The following is a 19,013-nucleotide window of genomic DNA, read 5'->3' on the forward strand; positions in this document are numbered from 1 at the left end:
TTTACACTGGCTTTAATTTACTGTGGTTTTTACACACGGTGCCCTGAATCAATTCAGCCAGACCAAACTTCTCAAATCGAAACTATCACTTGTTATTTTAAAATTATACCGACACCAATATCTTAGAAATCCCCAAGCGGCGCGGCGAATCGTTCGTTTGAAACGCATTATAAATATATGACTAAGTTAACTCTCATAAGCCTGAGGTAAAATCTGCCGAACGGGTCGAGCTCGACGGGCCTGCGAATAAAAAATACTTTAAGCCGTCAACGTTATATAATCTAAATATTATATATCCTGTAAATCGGCAAGCTGTGTGTAATTTAGCTCTGATATTAGATAGGTCAACGGCTGCTGTCTGGCTCTTTTGTAACGGTCGCTGTGTGTCAGTGTGTGTGTGAATCACAGTTCACCTTAGTTGAACTTGTGTGATCTAGTTCACGGTAGTGAGAGGCTGTCGGTCCGGTCCAGTGGCTGCATGTGGGGAGGACGAACAGCTATTCTTGATCCTAAAAAAACCCGAAACTACCCTAAAAAGACGCGGTCGTCGTGTTACTGTGTATAAATTGGAACGTTGTGATTGTTTGCTCGTCTGTGCGCGTGAAGCGGATGGACGTAACGGTCGTTCGTGTTTTAAGTATCCGCGCGACAGGAATCCACCGTGAAGAATGACATCTCTCCACTACAACCTCAACTTGAATTACAAAAACGGTCGTAACGGCGTACTCACCGGGTAGAAGTTTCTTTTCTTTGTTTGTTTGGTTCTCTTTGGCTTTTTCCGAACTAAGGAGCATGATAAATCCAGTCAGATGAAGCGGAGACGGAGCGGTGTTTATGTAAGTTTGCCTTTGTCGTATTCAAGTGGGTTAAAGTGGCGAGCGTTCTCACGTATTTTTTTATTAGGCTTTGCGTACACTTGAAATTAAACGCGATACACATGTGCAGCTGGCTTATGAGACGTTTTTGAGCCTGGTAGAGATAGTCTAGTTTTCACGAGTTATTTTCCTGGCATTAGATATAAAATGAATGTCGCGCACGTAGTCGAGGTCATTGAGTTAAACGAGCACTAGCTCTTTTTGTTAGCGCAGGTTTAGGAGAAAGAGAGTAATAGGCACGTTAGAGGTAGAAAAAAAGGTCAGTTTCTCATGGCCAGGGGTTTTTGTTCACGCTTTTCTAATAATCGACCGTGTTGCTCTCTGTTGGTTTTTATAGTTGCAGCCAGACTGAAAGCACCGCGAGACATATCTGGCCTTATCTTCTCATCTAAATTAGAAATAAATCGAGTATGTATATTTTATAACTGGAATTTCTCACAAAAAAATTTCTGCAAGGCATGAATGTCCTTTTAAAGCTGCACTGGCCGTTTCCTCATTTTATTAACGAATTAAGGTTCTCTAAACCTGCTATGCAACTTAATGAATTGTAAGCTGATATTGTCATAATATTTTGTTTTCTTTTTTGTGTCGTATTTAAAATGCATGCACTATTATCTTAGTTTATGGATTTCCTGATTTGTATCATACACGAAGATATCCTTTGAAGACGACAATATGACATTTTTAGTTAGAGGGTGTTTTCAAGAGTTTATAATGCAGTTTTTTAAGTACATGCCATGAAGAAACTAGTAATTTGAACAGGATTGTCTACTTTAAATGCATATTGCTTTTGTTGTGTAGTAAATGAGAATAGAGCTTTTTCTGAAATTGCTGTCTCTCTGTGTTGCAGTGTTTGGTTGAAATGGTGAAATTTCTCTCGGACTCAGCCCAGAGATGGAATGCACTTCCACCTTTTTATCGGGTAGGATTTTGTCTTTAAATAAACAGTTTATCATTCTTTCAGGGTGAGCCACTGAAAATATTTTATGTGATAAAAATATGCCGTTTTATGATAGAAATGAGATTTATACAGTATGTACAATAAACTTTTTGTACATAAACATCAAACCAAACTTAATACTATAATTCAGAAATATGAATGATGCGTAAACTGCATGTATTTCTTTTATGTATCAGTTTCTAGACGGAAGGAATTGTTTTGTAGTGCATTACAACTAGAATTAAAGTGCATAGTTTTATATAAAACCTTATTGCGAGGGTTTACTTCTGGTTGTTGACCAGGCAAACACTTTTGCATGTTGCGCACACATGCTATAACATGTTAACCCATGTCCTTAGAGATTTATTATGCTGATTGTGCAATTACCAAGTCGAGTTGTGCTGGCTGCTCGCTTACATTCAAACTTCCTTTTTTGAATCGGAAAAAGAATAAAAAGCTTTCCAGCTTTTTCACATAAAAAGAACATAACTTTTAACATAGTTTAAAACGGTATTTTTTCACTGCCAGATTTATTTGCCCATGGTTATTTGTAAAATGTGTGTTTTGAATTCCTTGTCAGTCTGTTTGGTGGTATTTTTTGGCAGGCATGGTGGATTGTTGAGGGTTGTGATTTAGTAGTGTACTTTGTGCGTCACCGTGGTAAATAAGTAAAAGACTCATAACTAGGTACCAATAACGTGACCACAGACGAAATTCAGAAGCGTGGCTTTAGTCATCCTAAATGTGGTGTAAACTCTCGAATGCAAAAAAAGAAGAATATGGAAATTGCAAGGTTTTTAGATTTTACATAAAAGCTTTCTCAGCTGTTTTACATGATGTTTAACCCTTTTAACATGACCCCACGCTCATGATAACCTAAGGCAAATCTAAATATCATAATCAGTTTTCTTAACATACACCTGACAGAAGATTACAACACCTATGATGTCATCATTTTTTCTAAACAATTTAAAAAAGGACACCAGTCATTTTGGCAAACTGTTTCCACTTGTCTTAATGTTGTCACTCAGCACAGGACTTATCTTGCCAAAAATATATTTCAATTTTGGGAAAAACAACCGAACCGCCATTGAACATAAAGCTACATAACCCGCACAAACTCTCGAGCCAGGCCGAGAGCATAGAGCGAGACCAGATCCCGCATGCGGCACGTCTGGCTGGGTTCGTACGGTGTGTGTGCACACTGTAAGTGTCTTTCCATGACTGGCCCCTGACGCTATAGCCACGCCAAACTGTCAATCCCACAGGAATGTCTCCCCAAACTCTCTGCAACAGATGACAGAAATTTGGCGTATGGTATTGTCATATGCTCTCTTTCGTCCTTTCTTTTCTTTATAACTTTTTTTGCTTCATCCCTCCTCTGCTTTTGTGCTTGCTCTCCACTTTTTTCCATGTGCTGTTCCCTGCTGCATTTCAGCAAAGACCTAAAGCCAAGCTTGTAATGTGTCAACATGACCTAGCCTAAGTTCTGTAATCTGAGCGTTTCACTCGGCCTTTTTGAAACTGTGTGGTAATAATGACAGGCGCTCGCTTACGGCCATCTTTGGCTAGAAACCCTTTGAAGAGCGCAAGATAATTGAGCAAAGCATACCAGATTACAATAAGGCAAACAGTCCTATGTCTTCACGCTGGCCCGCACCCAGCCAGGTTTACCTCAGCTAACCTTACAAAAAAGCATGCGTAATTTAAAATGAAAATCCTTGGGGAGGGGAAGCGCCTCCTCTAACCTGACACATTCGCACAATCAGTCGCTCGCTGTTGTGTATTTCTTTCGAACAGAAGCACCACAATGATTTCAGGGGCCGATGGTATCAGCTGAGGTCAGGGGCGTGTCCCGAGCTTTTAGCCTGAAGCCTGTCTGAAACTGGCACTAAAAGGTTTCACAGATGTGAATAAGAGCCGCTAGAAGATGCTTGGCCGACGAGAGCATTACAGCGAGTTAGATGACGGGGGGATGCGGTTAATCTTTTCTGATTCAGGTGTAGCAAAGGACCACCAGACTAACACGTATTCTGCAGTCTGGTGGTTGTGGTTACCTGTGATGCATGAAGACATCAGGTGACACGTCCTGTGTGCATCTTAGTTAGTTAGTTGTCTTGTGCGAGTGTGTACGGGAGATCCGAGGTTATGCACGTTTTTATTTGTTTGTGTGTAAGTATGTCAGTGTGTGTGTGCATTAGTTTTAGAGAGAGAGATCTTGTGGGTATAAGCAGGGAGCTCTTAAGTACTTGACCTAATTTCGCAGGCAGAGAAGAATTCAGTAGTGAAGGCCTTCCTCTGTTAGTGTGAGGTTGCTGTGCTGGGTGTTTCCTCCCAGGGTCTAACAGGAAGCTCATGTTTGAGTTCACTTGAGGACAGGGAAAAGGCTTTTCTTTCCACTGTAGATCATTTCGGAGAGAGGGAGAAAAGCCAAGGCCTCAGTTCTGAATCGCCCTTCTGCATTCTGGCATGTGTTTTAGCTTCTTATACTGCCGTATTGTCTGTTTTGGCTGAACTTGCAGGGTTTTTTCTCTGTGAGGAAAACATCTATTTGTCAGGCTACGGTTTGCAGGATTTAAGATCCCAAATCAGAAATTAGTTAATCCAGCAAGCAAACGAAACGATCCTCAACAGGTTTCTGTTTTATTATCTCTGGTTTTACATTTCAGATTCAAGTGACCCGGGTTATGACCTCAAAAAATGCTGCAGGGTGAAATGGTTTATGGGCAGTAGAAATGACTCAGCAGTTATTGACACTGAAATAGCTTTGTGTTGCTTGCTGTTATGAGGAATCTTACTTATGGTTTTTCATTAAGTTTGAGAAAGTCATAATTGTTGTAATTTGTTATTCACAGCTTTGAGGAGCGCGCATAGAGACTTCGAAAGGCGCTGTGAGACTCAAGTTTTGCAGGACTATGCAGGTGAGAGACAATTTCAAAGACTGTTAACACACATTCATCAGTGCAAATCGATGCAAAAATTGTTTCAATTGATATCACAGGGCTAAAATTAATAAGTTGTACATTTACATTTAGCAGAGGGTTTTTTCTAAAGCAGCCTATGAATGAGAAAAGCTGCTGCAAAAGTGATTTATACACAATGAAAATCTCAGTTTGTCACTTAATGTGCTGCCATAATGTAACATAATCTGAAATTTTTTTTTTCATTTTATCTATTATGATTTGACTGTCTTGTAAAATGTGTGGGCATTGCATACCAGAATGGCGACGAACCTAAATGTAAGATCTCAATTTTTAGTTTTTAACTGAATTGAATATTTAAGTTCGACTAAACTTAACTTAAATTGAGTTTATATTTTAAACTATGGGTGTGTGATATGTTATTCTGCTTATTTTACTATTTTTAAATAGCTCATTTTGCATGAATTTTACTGTTGTCGAAGTCTAGCACCATAAAAAGTTACAGCTGATTGGCCCTAACATTTTATGGCGACACGCGTCTTTGACACGTTGCCGCATCGTTGGACATTGCCAGTGTAGACAGTCACGACTAATTATTTGCAGAATTAAAGTTCTTGTTTACATAATTTATGTGTATAATAATTTTGTATTTAAAAATACACATGCATGTATCATTTTAAAGGATTTGTCAATTTTCTTAAAAAAATATCTAGATAATTTACTCACCACTATGTCATCCAAAATGTTGATGTCTTTCTTTGTTCAGTCGAGAAGAAATTATGTTTTTTTGAGGAAAACATTCCAGGATTTTTCTTATTTTAATGGACCCCAACACATAACAGTTTAAAATTGCAGTTTCAACAGAGTTTACAAGGACACTAAACGATCCCAAACGAGGCATAAGGGTCTTATATAGCGAAACTTTTTATTTTTGACAAGAAAAATAAAAAATATGCACTTTTAAACTACAACTACTCGTCCATTTTTGACAATAAAAATAAAAATATGCACTTTTAAACTACAACTTCTCGTCCATTTCCAGTCCTGTAATGCGCGAGCGCAACCTCACGTAATAACATAATGCAGTGGAAAGGTCACGTGTTACATATATGAAACGCACATTTGCGGACATTTTAAAACAATAAACTGACATAAAGACATTTTCATTAGACAAACAACAACGTCGGAACGGTCCTCTTTCTCCACACTTGTAAACACTGGGGCGTAGGTTCGCATACATCATCCATGACCTTTCGGCGTGATGACGTATTTCGTGAGGTTGCGCTGGTGAGTCACAGGACCGGAGATAGATGAGAAGTTGTAGTTTAAAAGTGCATATTTTTTATTTTTCTTGTCAAAAATGACAATCGTTTCGCTTGATAAGACCCTTATGCCTAGTTTGGGATCGTTTAGTGTCCTTTGAAACTCTGTTGAAACGGCAATTTTAAACTGTTAAGTGTTGGGGTCCATTAAAGCCCATTAAAATGAGAAAAATCCTGGAATGTTTTCCTCAAAAAACATAATTTCTTCTCGACTGAGCAAAGAGGGACATCAACATTTTGGATGACATGGAGGTTAGTAAATTATCTGGATTTTTTTAAAAGAAAATTGACTAATCCTTTAAGAAAATAATTTGATGAATAAATAAAAAAAAAAATTCATATACATATATACATATATATATATATATATATATATATATATATATATATATATATATATATATATATATATATATATATGTGCGCATGTATAGGTATTTTTGAGTGTGTGGTTGGTGTGGTGTGTGAATTAACTGTATATGTGTTCATTCCAATTATACATACATACATAAATACATACATGAGATTTATTATGTAATCCCACATGTTCTGATACATAGTCACATAATCAGAACATCAGACAGAGATCAATCCTTTCATCAGACTGTGAGGTTGTTCAGAATCTAGGCCATCCCTTTGAGAGCTTGTTTCTATGGTGGGCAGAGCAAAAAAAATGATGAGAATCAACCTGTTAGTCTCTCATTTCATCATCTTGACTGAAATTAGAGACAGATTTAGGAAGATTTGCAGTATACCGGTTGTCTGAAAATGATGGCTGTGCTCATAACCACGCAGATCAAACATAATTGGTACTTCAGTGGTAAAGTTGTTCATCTGCAGACTTGGTTTCTGGCTTCTTTGTGATCTAAATCAGTTCATCAACGTGTATGATGACATATTGGTTGTTAAATGGCTTTTTGTGTGCATGAAATCAGCATGACAAAAGCAAAAATATTTTGCTCTTGGTTTTGAAAAGTAGCCCAGTACCTCCCAGCAGGTTTTATTTATGTGGATTCAGCATTACCAAACTTTCTGAACAATCCGATATGTTTAACATTATCTTTATTGCATATTGCATACTGTACATTGTGTAGCAGAGGAAAATAAAGAAACAGATGACACTTGTCTTTATCACTCCATCATCTAACAGTCTCTTTCACACATTAGACCCATTTCATCTTGACTGAAATTAGAGACAGATTTAGGAAGATTTGCAGTATACCGGTTGTCTGAAAATGATGGCTGTGCTCATAACCACGCAGATCAAACATAATTGGTACTTCAGTGGTAAAGTTGTTCATCTGCAGACTTGGTTTCTGGCTTCTTTGTGATCTAAATCAGTTCATCAACGTGTATGATGACATATTGGTTGTTAAATGGCTTTTTGTGTGCATGAAATCAGCATGACAAAAGCAAAAATATTTTGCTCTTGGTTTTGAAAAGTAGCCCAGTACCTCCCAGCAGGTTTTATTTATGTGGATTCAGCATTACCAAACTTTCTGAACAATCCGATATGTTTAACATTATCTTTATTGCATATTGCATACTGTACATTGTGTAGCAGAGGAAAATAAAGAAACAGATGACACTTGTCTTTATCACTCCATCATCTAACAGTCTCTTTCACACATTAGACCCATTTCATCTTGACTGAAATTAGAGACAGATTTAGGAAGATTTGCAGTATACCGGTTGTCTGAAAATGATGGCTGTGCTCATAACCACGCAGATCAAACATAATTGGTACTTCAGTGGTAAAGTTGTTCATCTGCAGACTTGGTTTCTGGCTTCTTTGTGATCTAAATCAGTTCATCAACGTGTATGATGACATATTGGTTGTTAAATGGCTTTTTGTGTGCATGAAATCAGCATGACAAAAGCAAAAATATTTTGCTCTTGGTTTTGAAAAGTAGCCCAGTACCTCCCAGCAGGTTTTATTTATGTGGATTCAGCATTACCAAACTTTCTGAACAATCCGATATGTTTAACATTATCTTTATTGCATATTGCATACTGTACATTGTGTAGCAGAGGAAAATAAAGAAACAGATGACACTTGTCTTTATCACTCCATCATCTAACAGTCTCTTTCACACATTAGACCCATTTCCTTGTCTCCTGCAGTGTGGATGTGTTCTCAGGTCATGTGCCGTTTGCAGGTGTCATCCAGATGTTTTCTTGCATGTTCTGATGCGCCCTCTGTTAGCACTTAATGTCTTTTTTTTGCAGATAAAGCAAAAAACAGACATTTTCCTTGTGTCTAGAAAAACTATCATGCTCACAAACGCTTAATAAAAAGTGAAGCATGAGTTCTCACATTTTATTTATTTGGAAAGTAGCTGTGCCATTTATGGGATATTGTAGAGAATCACAGTATTCCAGAGCACCAAATAAATACATTTGGAAATTGGAAAGATAAAAAACAGAATATCTGTGGAAGAACATGCAGAAATATTCTCTGTCTTCCAATAGATCAAGCCATAGTTTATTTAGCTGTAATATATAGAATATGATTAAAACATCATTGTCATGCAGTAGTCAAAGAGAAAAGCTTAAACGTGTCATGTGTATGTAAAGACATTTCAAGTTCTGTATTTGTTAAAAAAAACATTGACACACTCTCAAGTGACTATTGTCTTGTTGTCTTGGCCTTAAGCAGTTCCTTTTGGTTTCCTTTGATGGATTGCCATATATGTTTCCTTCACAGCGCATTCAAGACAAAACACTTTGAAAAGCCTGCATCTAGTACTGTTTCAAATAAGGTTGTAACGGTATACCAGTATGGCAGGAAAGATCTCTGTCCACAATCTACACGACCGTAAACACATGAAATGAGACTATTCATGCACACTGGGCATGCGTGTACAACTGTAAAAGCTGAGGTGTAAAGAGTAGCTGAAAACCATACTTGAGTAAAAGTACAAGTCACAAGTAAAAGTCACTTATTAAAAAAAATCATATTCTAACAGTACTTGAGTATTTTACTCCTACTTAATGTAGGTTTAAAGATGATTTGGGAGGGTTTATTTCCTAAAATAGAAATTAAATTAAATATTAGCTCAATATTAAATCAATATAATCACAATAGTCTCTTAAACATGGCAGAACGAAACAATCAATCTTTTACACTTGTATGCGCATGCCCAGTCTTTCTTTTCTTCATTTCTCCTGTCACCCACGTCAAGCACCACGCAAACATAGACATAATAAATGTCTAGAGGGGTCATTGAGTGCTTTGGTCTGTTGACACAATGCCTGTTGTGCTGTTTCGCAGTGCAACCGCACCTTTCCAATTCACTTGGATATGTTTATGGTGCGCTCATGCACGGACCAATGTCAATGCATGCGTTGTTATGCTTTCGTGAATGTGCATCAGAGACTGACAAGAGAGAGAAGACAATGTGGAATAAGGTCGCTCTTTTTTTTTTAAGCACCATATAAAAGTTGTTTATATGTTTTAAACTCTGTACAAACTAGCCAAAAAAAATGATGTACTGAAATTTATACCTTTATACCTCTTTTTAACAGAGCTTATTGCTGTAATAATAGCTTACCTCTTGTGCTTGTAGGCAGGCACATTTTTCTAACTGTTTTAACCTTTTCAGTCGTTTGTATTGAATTTCATAACTTGAGTGTGAGTTTTTACTGCATGAGATGAAAGTGGACGCTGCATGCTGCTACTGGCATTTAAAAACAGAATGCATATAACACTACAGTATATATCTATAAGGATACATGTTAAATACAAGATGGTACATGGTTGGTGGCAATGCTTGAAGTGGGGGAAAAATTTTCAGTACTTTCATGTGCCCTGTTGGTACAACGTGTGTGTGTGCGCGGTAGAAGTAGTTGATTACTAAGCAGTGCGAGGATACATTTATCACATTTAATGGTAATTTTTTTTCTTGTAATCTAATACAGGGTTCCCACGGGTCCTTGAAATCCTTAAAAGTTTGTAAATTTAGGGGGGAAAAAATCTGGGAAGTTTTTGAAAATATACATAGATTCAGGTCATTGAAAGTGCTTGAATCTATTTTATGCAAAAAGTTTTGTGGAAAAAAATCCATATTATTCCGTGTGTAGTGTAGGATAATATAAAAATTCTAGACTTTTTAACCACAAATGCTAAACTGTTCGTTTAAATGCTTATATCTTCTGTATGCGAATGTTGATTCATCCCAAAATGCTTTTTTGCATAGTTGTGTTTGACACATGAAAACGTCTCGGGTTACGATGTTACTGTTGTTCCCTGAGAGGGAACCAAGACGCTGCGTCTCCCTTGCCATACTTCTTGCGTCCCTGTAACGCTGTCTTTGGCTATATTTCAGATGGTGATATACTTCCTGGCGCTTGCGTCACCCTGTCTTTGTCGTTAACCCTCACCATTGGTTGAATTTGATATACACATTCAGACTCATTTACCCCTGGAGGCGTCCCCAAAGTGTCACTGCAGTGGCGCAGCGTGAGTTCCATCGAAAGGGAACTGTAACGATGTATCTTTAAAGGTAACACAATTTAACCTTGCATGTCCCCACATTTAGTCCTTGAATTTTATGGTATTGGACCTGGAAAGTCCTTGAAAGGTCCTTGATTTTGAAGTTAATTAAGGTGTGGGAACCCTGTAACTCACTGAAACATATACTCTACCAAAAAGATAGAGAATAAAACAAAAAATCTAAATTAAAAGATGTTTACCTTATGAAGCAGGCTTGTGAAGGTATTAGGGTCAGCTGGTACTGGCCACTCATGTTTACGTTATTGTTAACATCACTATCTGAGGTAATAGCAATGTTAACGTTGCTTGTGCTGCTCCTATGGCAGACTACCTGTTAGAACCACAGGTGCAGTTTGCTCACGGACAGTGTTTACTTTATCTGAAGTTCTGACTCACGCAACCGTTTGCTCCCCCTCTAAACCTAAGCTCATATACTGTAATTATCACTTAATATTTAGATTAGGAAAGAAAACTTCCGATAGATGTCTTATATTTACGTGATTTGTTGAGATAAGAGATAAACCAAATAATTCACTTAGTGCCCCCTCCCTCTATTGTGATGTTATTACTATACACCACCCATTCACTGGTGCTTTGACTCGGAGAGGCACAGTATCGGCAATGTAAGAAGTGCTGGAACGCAAGAAAAAAGTAAAGGTACACCGCTAAAGATTAAATAGAAAAGTGGCGATACTGTGTACCAGTGAGTACCGGCCCACTTCAACCACTGCACTGTAAAAAGTAATACCTAAATCTAACTTATAAAAATTGAGGCAAGTGGCTGCATATGATGTTTTAAGTTGAGTCAACTTGTAGCCTTTTTTAAGTATAACAAACACTGTAATATTACTTAAAGGCGGAGTCCACAATGTTTGAAAAACGCTTTGGAAAAGGAGACGGGCCGACTACCAAAACACACTTATAGCCAATCAGCAATAAGGAGCGTGTCTTCTAACCGACATCCTTGCCGGGTTGCGTATGTGTGGGGCGGGCCTATCAACAGAAGGTCCAGATTCTATTGGGGTAGGGGTGTGTTTGTTTAGGTGATTTCAAATATCAACATTGGCTTTCAAACATCGTGGACTCCGCCTTTAATACAAACGCAACAAAATTAAGTTGAGTTAACTAATAGTTCTAGTATTACTCAGTTTAATTTACTTTTCTTGGTACAGGTAACTTTTTTATGGTTTGTTGTTGTTTTCACAAACATTGATTTAGACTTTATCTTTCTGTGAGATGAGGGCACAAGTTGTTTATGCAATCAACGCGTCCACCCAGTTTAGTTTTGGAATTACTGAAATTATTCATCTTTTTATGTTTTCTGAGTTTTATATTTCAACTCAAATTTTGGTTAAAAAAACAAGAATTAAAATTTTTAAGTACAGTTTACTTGTTTAATCTTTGTTTAATCTACCAAGGAACAGAAACACTTTTTACAGTGTGGTTTGTGGGACTAAGAGCATTATTTAGGGCAAAACCTTTGTTGCAAACCTTGTTTATCGGAATAAAATCACTTTAACTTTAAAAACGATGCACTGCATTACAGCCGACTGTTATGTTATCATTAGTGGCAAAAAAAGTTTATCATAGGACTTATGTGCTTATTTTGGGTGTTTGCATCATGAATGAACACATAATGCATAGTGCCTAAAAACAGCTGAAAGTCAGTAAAGCCTGCAGTTCCAGCTCCATGTTATTGTTGTTACACACAATCGTTGCGATTGGTCATTGTCATCATTCGGTAGTGTTTCGGTAAAGGCTTGATGAATTACAGAAGGATATGCAATAATTCAATACGCCCTTCAATTGGTACTAAGGCCACCCACACCTTCCTTTACATAAGACTCCGGGCTTGGTCCGTCTACACTGGAGTGCAACCCCAGTTTTCAAACTTATAAGGGTCGAAAACTCCAGAGTAAAGTGCATGCCAGACACAACCGTAGCAAAAGTAATGCATTTTGAAAGGAAAACGCACTTATATATAGTTAGTCTATGTTGCACTAGCTGTTCATCTTATATTTATACTGACACCCAGTGGGTTGAATACAGCATAATGATGATGTCTTCCATGATTCTGTGAGTTAAAGGTGGGGTGCATGATCTCTGAAAGCCAATGTTGATATTTGAAATTACCTAAACAAACACGCCCCTACCCCAATAGAATCTGGACCGTCTTTTGATAGACCCGCCACACACATACGCAACCCAGGCAACGATGTCGGTTAGTAGGCACGCCTCTTACTGCTGATTGGCTACAAGTGTTTTGTTAATCGGCCCGACTCTCTTTCCCAAAGTGTTTTTCAAAAATCATGCACCCCTCCTTTAAACCGTTCAATAGCAGAAATGATAAAAGATGTAATATCTGGTTGGTCATAGGATCTCATCACATCGGCCCCCATACAGTAACTCAAATAAATCAGCTCTTGTTAGGGCACTGATATAATGGAAAATTGAGCTTATGTGATTTTAAAATAAATTGTAAACTAATTTTTTTATTACTAAAACTTTAATGTGAGAAAAAGCTTTTTTCAATAAATGTTTTCAGAGATATTTTGCATTAATTCAGTTACATGAATCTTTCAGTCAGCAGTAAAATAAAGAGAATTTTGTAAATTCAATGTTTTGAAAACAATGACATACTTTTTACTAAAACTAAATACTGTACATTTGCTATCATAAGTTTATTATTAGCATTTATTTTAAAGGCCAAAGCTAAGGACTTTGGCTCTCAATACCAGACGAGAGCTGCTCCATGGGTAGGCCACTGTTGCATTGTTGACAGTGGCTCATTTGAATAGCCCTTTAGTATTTTGTGTGAGCAAGTCAGCGCCATTTGCATTTGTTCCAGTCACAAAGGTTTACAGGTCAATAGAGACCAAGCTAACATGCAGAGGAACCCTCTTTGCTCTTATTCTCTATTCTGTCCTCTTTCTCAACCTTCTTTTGCCCTTCCTTGGTTGTCATGATAAACTCTGGTCGTCTCCCCGGGAATGTGTTTGTGCATGCATGTGTGCATGCGTGTGTACGTAGCAACACCTCAGACGTCTGCTGAGTGATTAATTCTAAGCTGGGAATAAGACAAAAGTGAGGCCCTTGGTAGCACTCGAGCAAACTCCAACAATAATTTGATTATCACACTCGAACATGCTTATTTAGCCCGTGCGTGGTCGTGCATGCATACGTCTGCGTAGGTCCGTGCAGTAAGTATAAGACTTAGCTGTCTACCTACTTAAATAGAGCCCATTCAGGACCATTGTTTGTGAGAAGTTTGAATGGCTACACTGCTGACACCATAGTTTCTGAGACACGCACACATAGACAAAATCGCAAGCACCAGGTCTTCATAAATAATCCAAGAGTGAGCCCAGAGCTTTAACTCGGTACTCTCCATATGTCCTCGGTCACCCTGCTGCATACATGCACACGTGCAGGGTGGAACGGTTACCCTGTGACCCCAGGCTGAGCTCAGAGTTTCTCGGGCATCTCTGTGGGCTTCTTACCAACTTAAAGGTGTAGTCCACTTTAAAGATCTGGCCCATTGACTTACCATAGTATTTTTTTCCTACTATGAAATGTCAATGGACCCCATCTTTAAAGTGTACTTTATATATATATATATATATATATTATTCAGTATAAATGTGTACTTACCATAATACAGACAAATGTAGTCATTTAAAATCAAACAAAAATGTATATTAATTGCAGTTACAAGGTAAAACATAATAGATTTTCACGTGTGTAACCTAATGTAGATTGAATCATTCATATTCAATAAAAATGGCGCTTCAAATTTACCTGGTTTTACTAAAGTCAAAAATATTAAGTTTCTTGACATAATTTTTTTTAGCTTATTTTGCTTTCTAATGCAGAATGGATTTACTTTATACATATGAAATATCTTCAATAATTGTTTTCAGCATGTGCATTTTAAATGTTTTAGATTTTTTGGTACATTTTTGAGATTGGACTAAAAGTTTTGTCTTAAAACTTTTATATGTTTTAATTAAATGTTGCTTGTTAGAGACAAATTGGTCACATGGGACCACTTAAGAACAGCTGATCTAATGCATACACTGTAAAAAAATGCAGCATGAAGTTAAAACAACTTGATTTTTTTATGTTAATTCACCCCACTATTTGAAGTTTTTTTTTTCAAATTATTTGACCTGTGATAATTTGACATACTTATAAAAACAAGTTAAAATTGTTCAACTTAATTCGTGAGCATAAGACTATATGTTTTTTTCACATCATTTTTAATTTTCAATTATTCACATTGAAATTGTAATTGTGATAATAATTGTCGATTGATAGACTTTACATTGAAGTTTTGAAGTGCTTTATATATGCATGGTAAACTATACACATCCAAAACTAAAAAATATAACGTAAATAACAAATAATAATGGAAGTTATGTAAAAATTAGGGCTGTCAATACATTAAAAAAAGTAATCTAGAATAATCGCATGATTTCATGAGTTAACTCGCGATTAATCGCAAATTAATCTCACATTTTTATTCGTTCAAAATTTACCCTAATTTAACACTTTTCAGGTTTTTAATACTCTAATCATATATACATATATAGATGCTTTATTCAAATGTATGTTAACAACAGCCTGTTTACATTTTTAACAGAATCATCAGCCATTGTTTTGTATTTGAATTTTCCTTTCAGAAGAATTTTCTTTCTCCATTTTTGTTTGCTGCTGCATCATTTGTGACCTGTGCTAGCAAGTTGAGTCGGAATTAGCAAATTAAAAAAAAAATGTTGTTCATATTTTGACATTCTCTTTTAAAACATAGAACAATGCATGATTTGTTGAAATATAACAAAATATGACAGAACTACAAAGTTAAATTAACACAAAAATTACCACATCCATACATTAAATTACCACATCAATACCTTAAAATCACTGGTAAAACTAATAGATTTAGCACACACAAAGCAAAAACATCATCAATGTATGTTCAACTTTTTTCTTTAGTTTGATTGACATAGAGACAGACTGCTTAAAATCTAAGTGATCTAAAATAATGTTACACATCAGATATTTTTACCCAACAGTTAACCAAACATTTACTTAAGACATAACAGATTATAGATCCTACCTGCGTGAATTCTTATCAAAACAGATATTTTTAAAACTGTAATTTTGTGTAGATGTTTATATATCCGGGTTGCGCGACTGTGTGCACACGCTTCAGATGTCAGTCAGTCAGCGTGAGGAAGATAGCTTTTGAGTCTTGTCGCTCTTAATAACTCTTTAACATTAATCAGGTACCGAACTTTATCTCTCTTAATGACTCTTTTAACATCAAGCAAGTCCTGCAGTCTATTTTCTAAGTCATGCATAAAAGCGAAACCAAAATGAATTGAGACGCATCTTTGTATTAGATTAAGCATTAGGAGGACGGTAACGTTACACTTCTCAGACGTATAAATAAAGATAATTTCAGATGTCCAACAAGCAATTAGAGCATTGGATTTGCTAGACGATTTGCTTAATGTTCTTATTTCTATGAAAACCTTTGACTCATTTAGACAGGTTCACATTTGTCTGTGTTTTTGTTAATTCAACTATGGGCTGGACCAAGGTTCAAACAGAAATTGCGTGTTGCGTTAATCGCCGTTAATAAAATTAGTGGCGTTAAAATGAATTTGCGTTAACGCGTTATTAACGCGTTAATTTTGACAGCCCTAGTAAAAATCCAAAAACGAATGGCTGAAGGACACGTCAACTTATCAATTTTAAAATGTCAAACTCACCACTTGGTTTGGTGCCCAAACATACTAAAAACGCACAGAAATGAGCACAAATGGACACCTGTAATTGAGGCTTTTGGCGATTATGTAATTGTTTGACCCGTAATTGTAATCCTGATTAGTTTTTCGATTAATTGTGCTACATGTGTCTTTAAAAGCCAACACATGCAATTTTACCATTTGATTTTTTAAAGTTATTTTGGTTTTACCACACTTAGTCGGGTTACATAATATTCATAACACTTAATTTAGATATTACATCATAATGCACGTTTTGTGGGCTATTTAACATTTTAACATTGTATGCATTTGCGAGTGTGTTTTTGTGGCCGCAGGAAGGCGGTAGTCAACCTCTGCATCTCTCCTGCGACCTGTTCTCTTTCCCTCTGCGCTTGACGTGTGAAACGCAGCACAAAGCGTAGGCTGCTGGATCAGCATGCATACGACATAAAGACTGCTTTTGTTACGGCCTGCACGCTCATCATGACATCTATAGCCCCCCCAACCAACCTAAACTATACCGGACTGTAAAGAAACCCCCCTACGGGGAGAACGGACGGTCCATTTTAATCTCCAATGCTGACAACCATAAACTTTTTACCAAAATAAATGAACCTTAAAAGATGTTTTCCGTCCTCATTTACCCTTGGGGGTCAATAAAGTCTTATCTTGTTCCATTCTGGATCACATTTTAGTGAATTTGTCTTGCTGCAGATTCATTATTCCATTCTTATCTAAAGTTCTACCTAAAGGAGGATCAGATTAAGTTCTTCAAATGCGTAATGCAGTTTAAGCTGAAACAGATCTTTAGAAATGTAGTTATTCCAAGTAAAACTAGAAATTTGAAATGCCTCTGCTGTCTGATGGGCAGGCGTGCGCACATCTATCATGCTTCAATAGATGCAGGCCTTAGATCCTACAGCAAGCAGACGTCGCTTTGCAGCCACCGGGTTGATATTGCACCATGTTCACCTCAGCCTATTAAAGGTTGGGATTCCCATCAGGGGAACACTCAAGCTCAGACAATTAATGGAAAAGAAAAATAAGAAGAGAAAACTATGACAAGATAATACGTTTGTGATAATGAGCGTCGACTGACCTATAATCATCCTTTTAAAAATTAATTTTAACCAGGATAATGTCCTTGGACAGCAGCAATGACAAGTGGCACATTCAATGCATTTTATCTAGAAAAGTCTGTTATTATAGATTTAAGCCATATAGGGGCGGTTTCCCGGACAGGGATTAGACTAATCCTAGACTAAAATAAATGTAAGAGCGGTCCAAACGGAAAACAACTTGCACTGACATATCTTTAAATACATTAGTGCACTTTGTTTTGTCTTAAAATTCACACCAGTAATGTTTTTAGTAAGGCATGTTTGTTAAAACTAGTTATATTACCCAATTAAACTAATCCTGGTCCTAGTCCTGGCTTAAGATAATCCCCATCCAGGAAACCACCCCTTAGTGTTGTGGTGATTACTTAGGCATGAGATTCACATTCTCAGAGAATTAACCTCTGTGTTATTTTTAATAGAAAATAGGATTAATAGAAAAAACATTGTTGCAAAATAATGAATTAGTTTTTTAACATGCAAACAGTGACATTTTTTATTAAAACTTGTTTAAAGTATATGTAACCAAGACCAAGACGCTAATCTGGCCTAAATTATTTGTAACAAAGACTGCCAACAGATGCTGCAAAATCTAGCAGCTACAGTACATACTTTCTGAATTTAGTCAGAAGATGTGCCCAGTTCGTGTTCAGGAAACTACACTGAAGTTTATTTCATGGTCTTCAAATCCCATCACTAAAAACCCTTTTAACGTCTTAATAATGATAATATATATATATATATATATTAGAAAATCGGGATAATTTCTATGTAAATAATTTAAGCTTCTAGTTCATGTCAGAGCGTTTCCTGTGCACCCAATAGACTACGCCCAGCACATCCCTCGCTCCCGCAGTTAAAGGTTGCAGGACAGAGGGTTGACTTGGGTGTAGAAGGCTCAGCTGGGGCAGATCCTGGAGGTCTCGTATATTCGGAGGCAAAATGACGTGGCACTTGCAAAAGCAGGCTGCACCGGATTTTAAAAGCCAGAACCCTTTTAAGTGCCAGAACTGTTCTTGTTCCCCTCTCTCTCCCTCTCTCTCACACACACACACACACACACACAATGCACCTTCTGAACTTGGGAAAGAAACACTAGCTCAGATTGGACATTTACTAAAGCTATTTGGAGTGATAAGAAATAGTTAACATTGATGGTTATACTTAGGATGAAGTAATCAGCACTGAATGATATTTGGATACTCAGCTAATTTGTGATGTATGCAGAGGTCAAAGTCTTGTTTTATATTTTAAGGACTAAAACAAATTAATTTCTATTTTCCACTAATTGCCCCCTGTAAAATGTTAATGCAATCTAAAGAATTTATATAATTTAACACTGTTGAAAACTTTTCGGGCTGGAGTTCATTTTGATAGTCATCTGCTTAAATTATAACTCATTTGGTTTGTGTTTTTGTTCTCTCCTGCCCCACCGCGCGCTTTGTTTGTTTTCACAAACTGCTTGTATTCTTTAATAAATGATCCACCTGTTGATTTTCGTTTGTCGCATCGCACTTGTATCATGTTTAAATTTTGATCCAAACCACTGTTTGTCCAGTAGTGTTTGG

The 19,013-nt window shown here is 36.9% G+C and overlaps 1 long non-coding RNA gene across 1 annotated transcript; it reads left to right on the forward strand.

Moving 5' to 3' along the window:
* The first annotated feature begins 64 nt into the window (after positions 1 to 64).
* Positions 65 to 18,146, forward strand: LOC141363973 (uncharacterized). The gene is made up of 4 exons (XR_012369693.1): positions 65 to 836; positions 1,726 to 1,797; positions 4,671 to 4,736; positions 16,663 to 18,146. It is a non-coding gene; the product is annotated as an uncharacterized lncRNA (long non-coding RNA).
* Positions 18,147 to 19,013: the final 867 nt, after the last annotated feature.

The sequence above is a fragment of the Misgurnus anguillicaudatus genome, chromosome 1, assembly GCF_027580225.2.
Source record: "Misgurnus anguillicaudatus chromosome 1, ASM2758022v2, whole genome shotgun sequence".
In the NCBI taxonomy this organism is placed as follows: domain Eukaryota; kingdom Metazoa; phylum Chordata; class Actinopteri; order Cypriniformes; family Cobitidae; genus Misgurnus; species Misgurnus anguillicaudatus.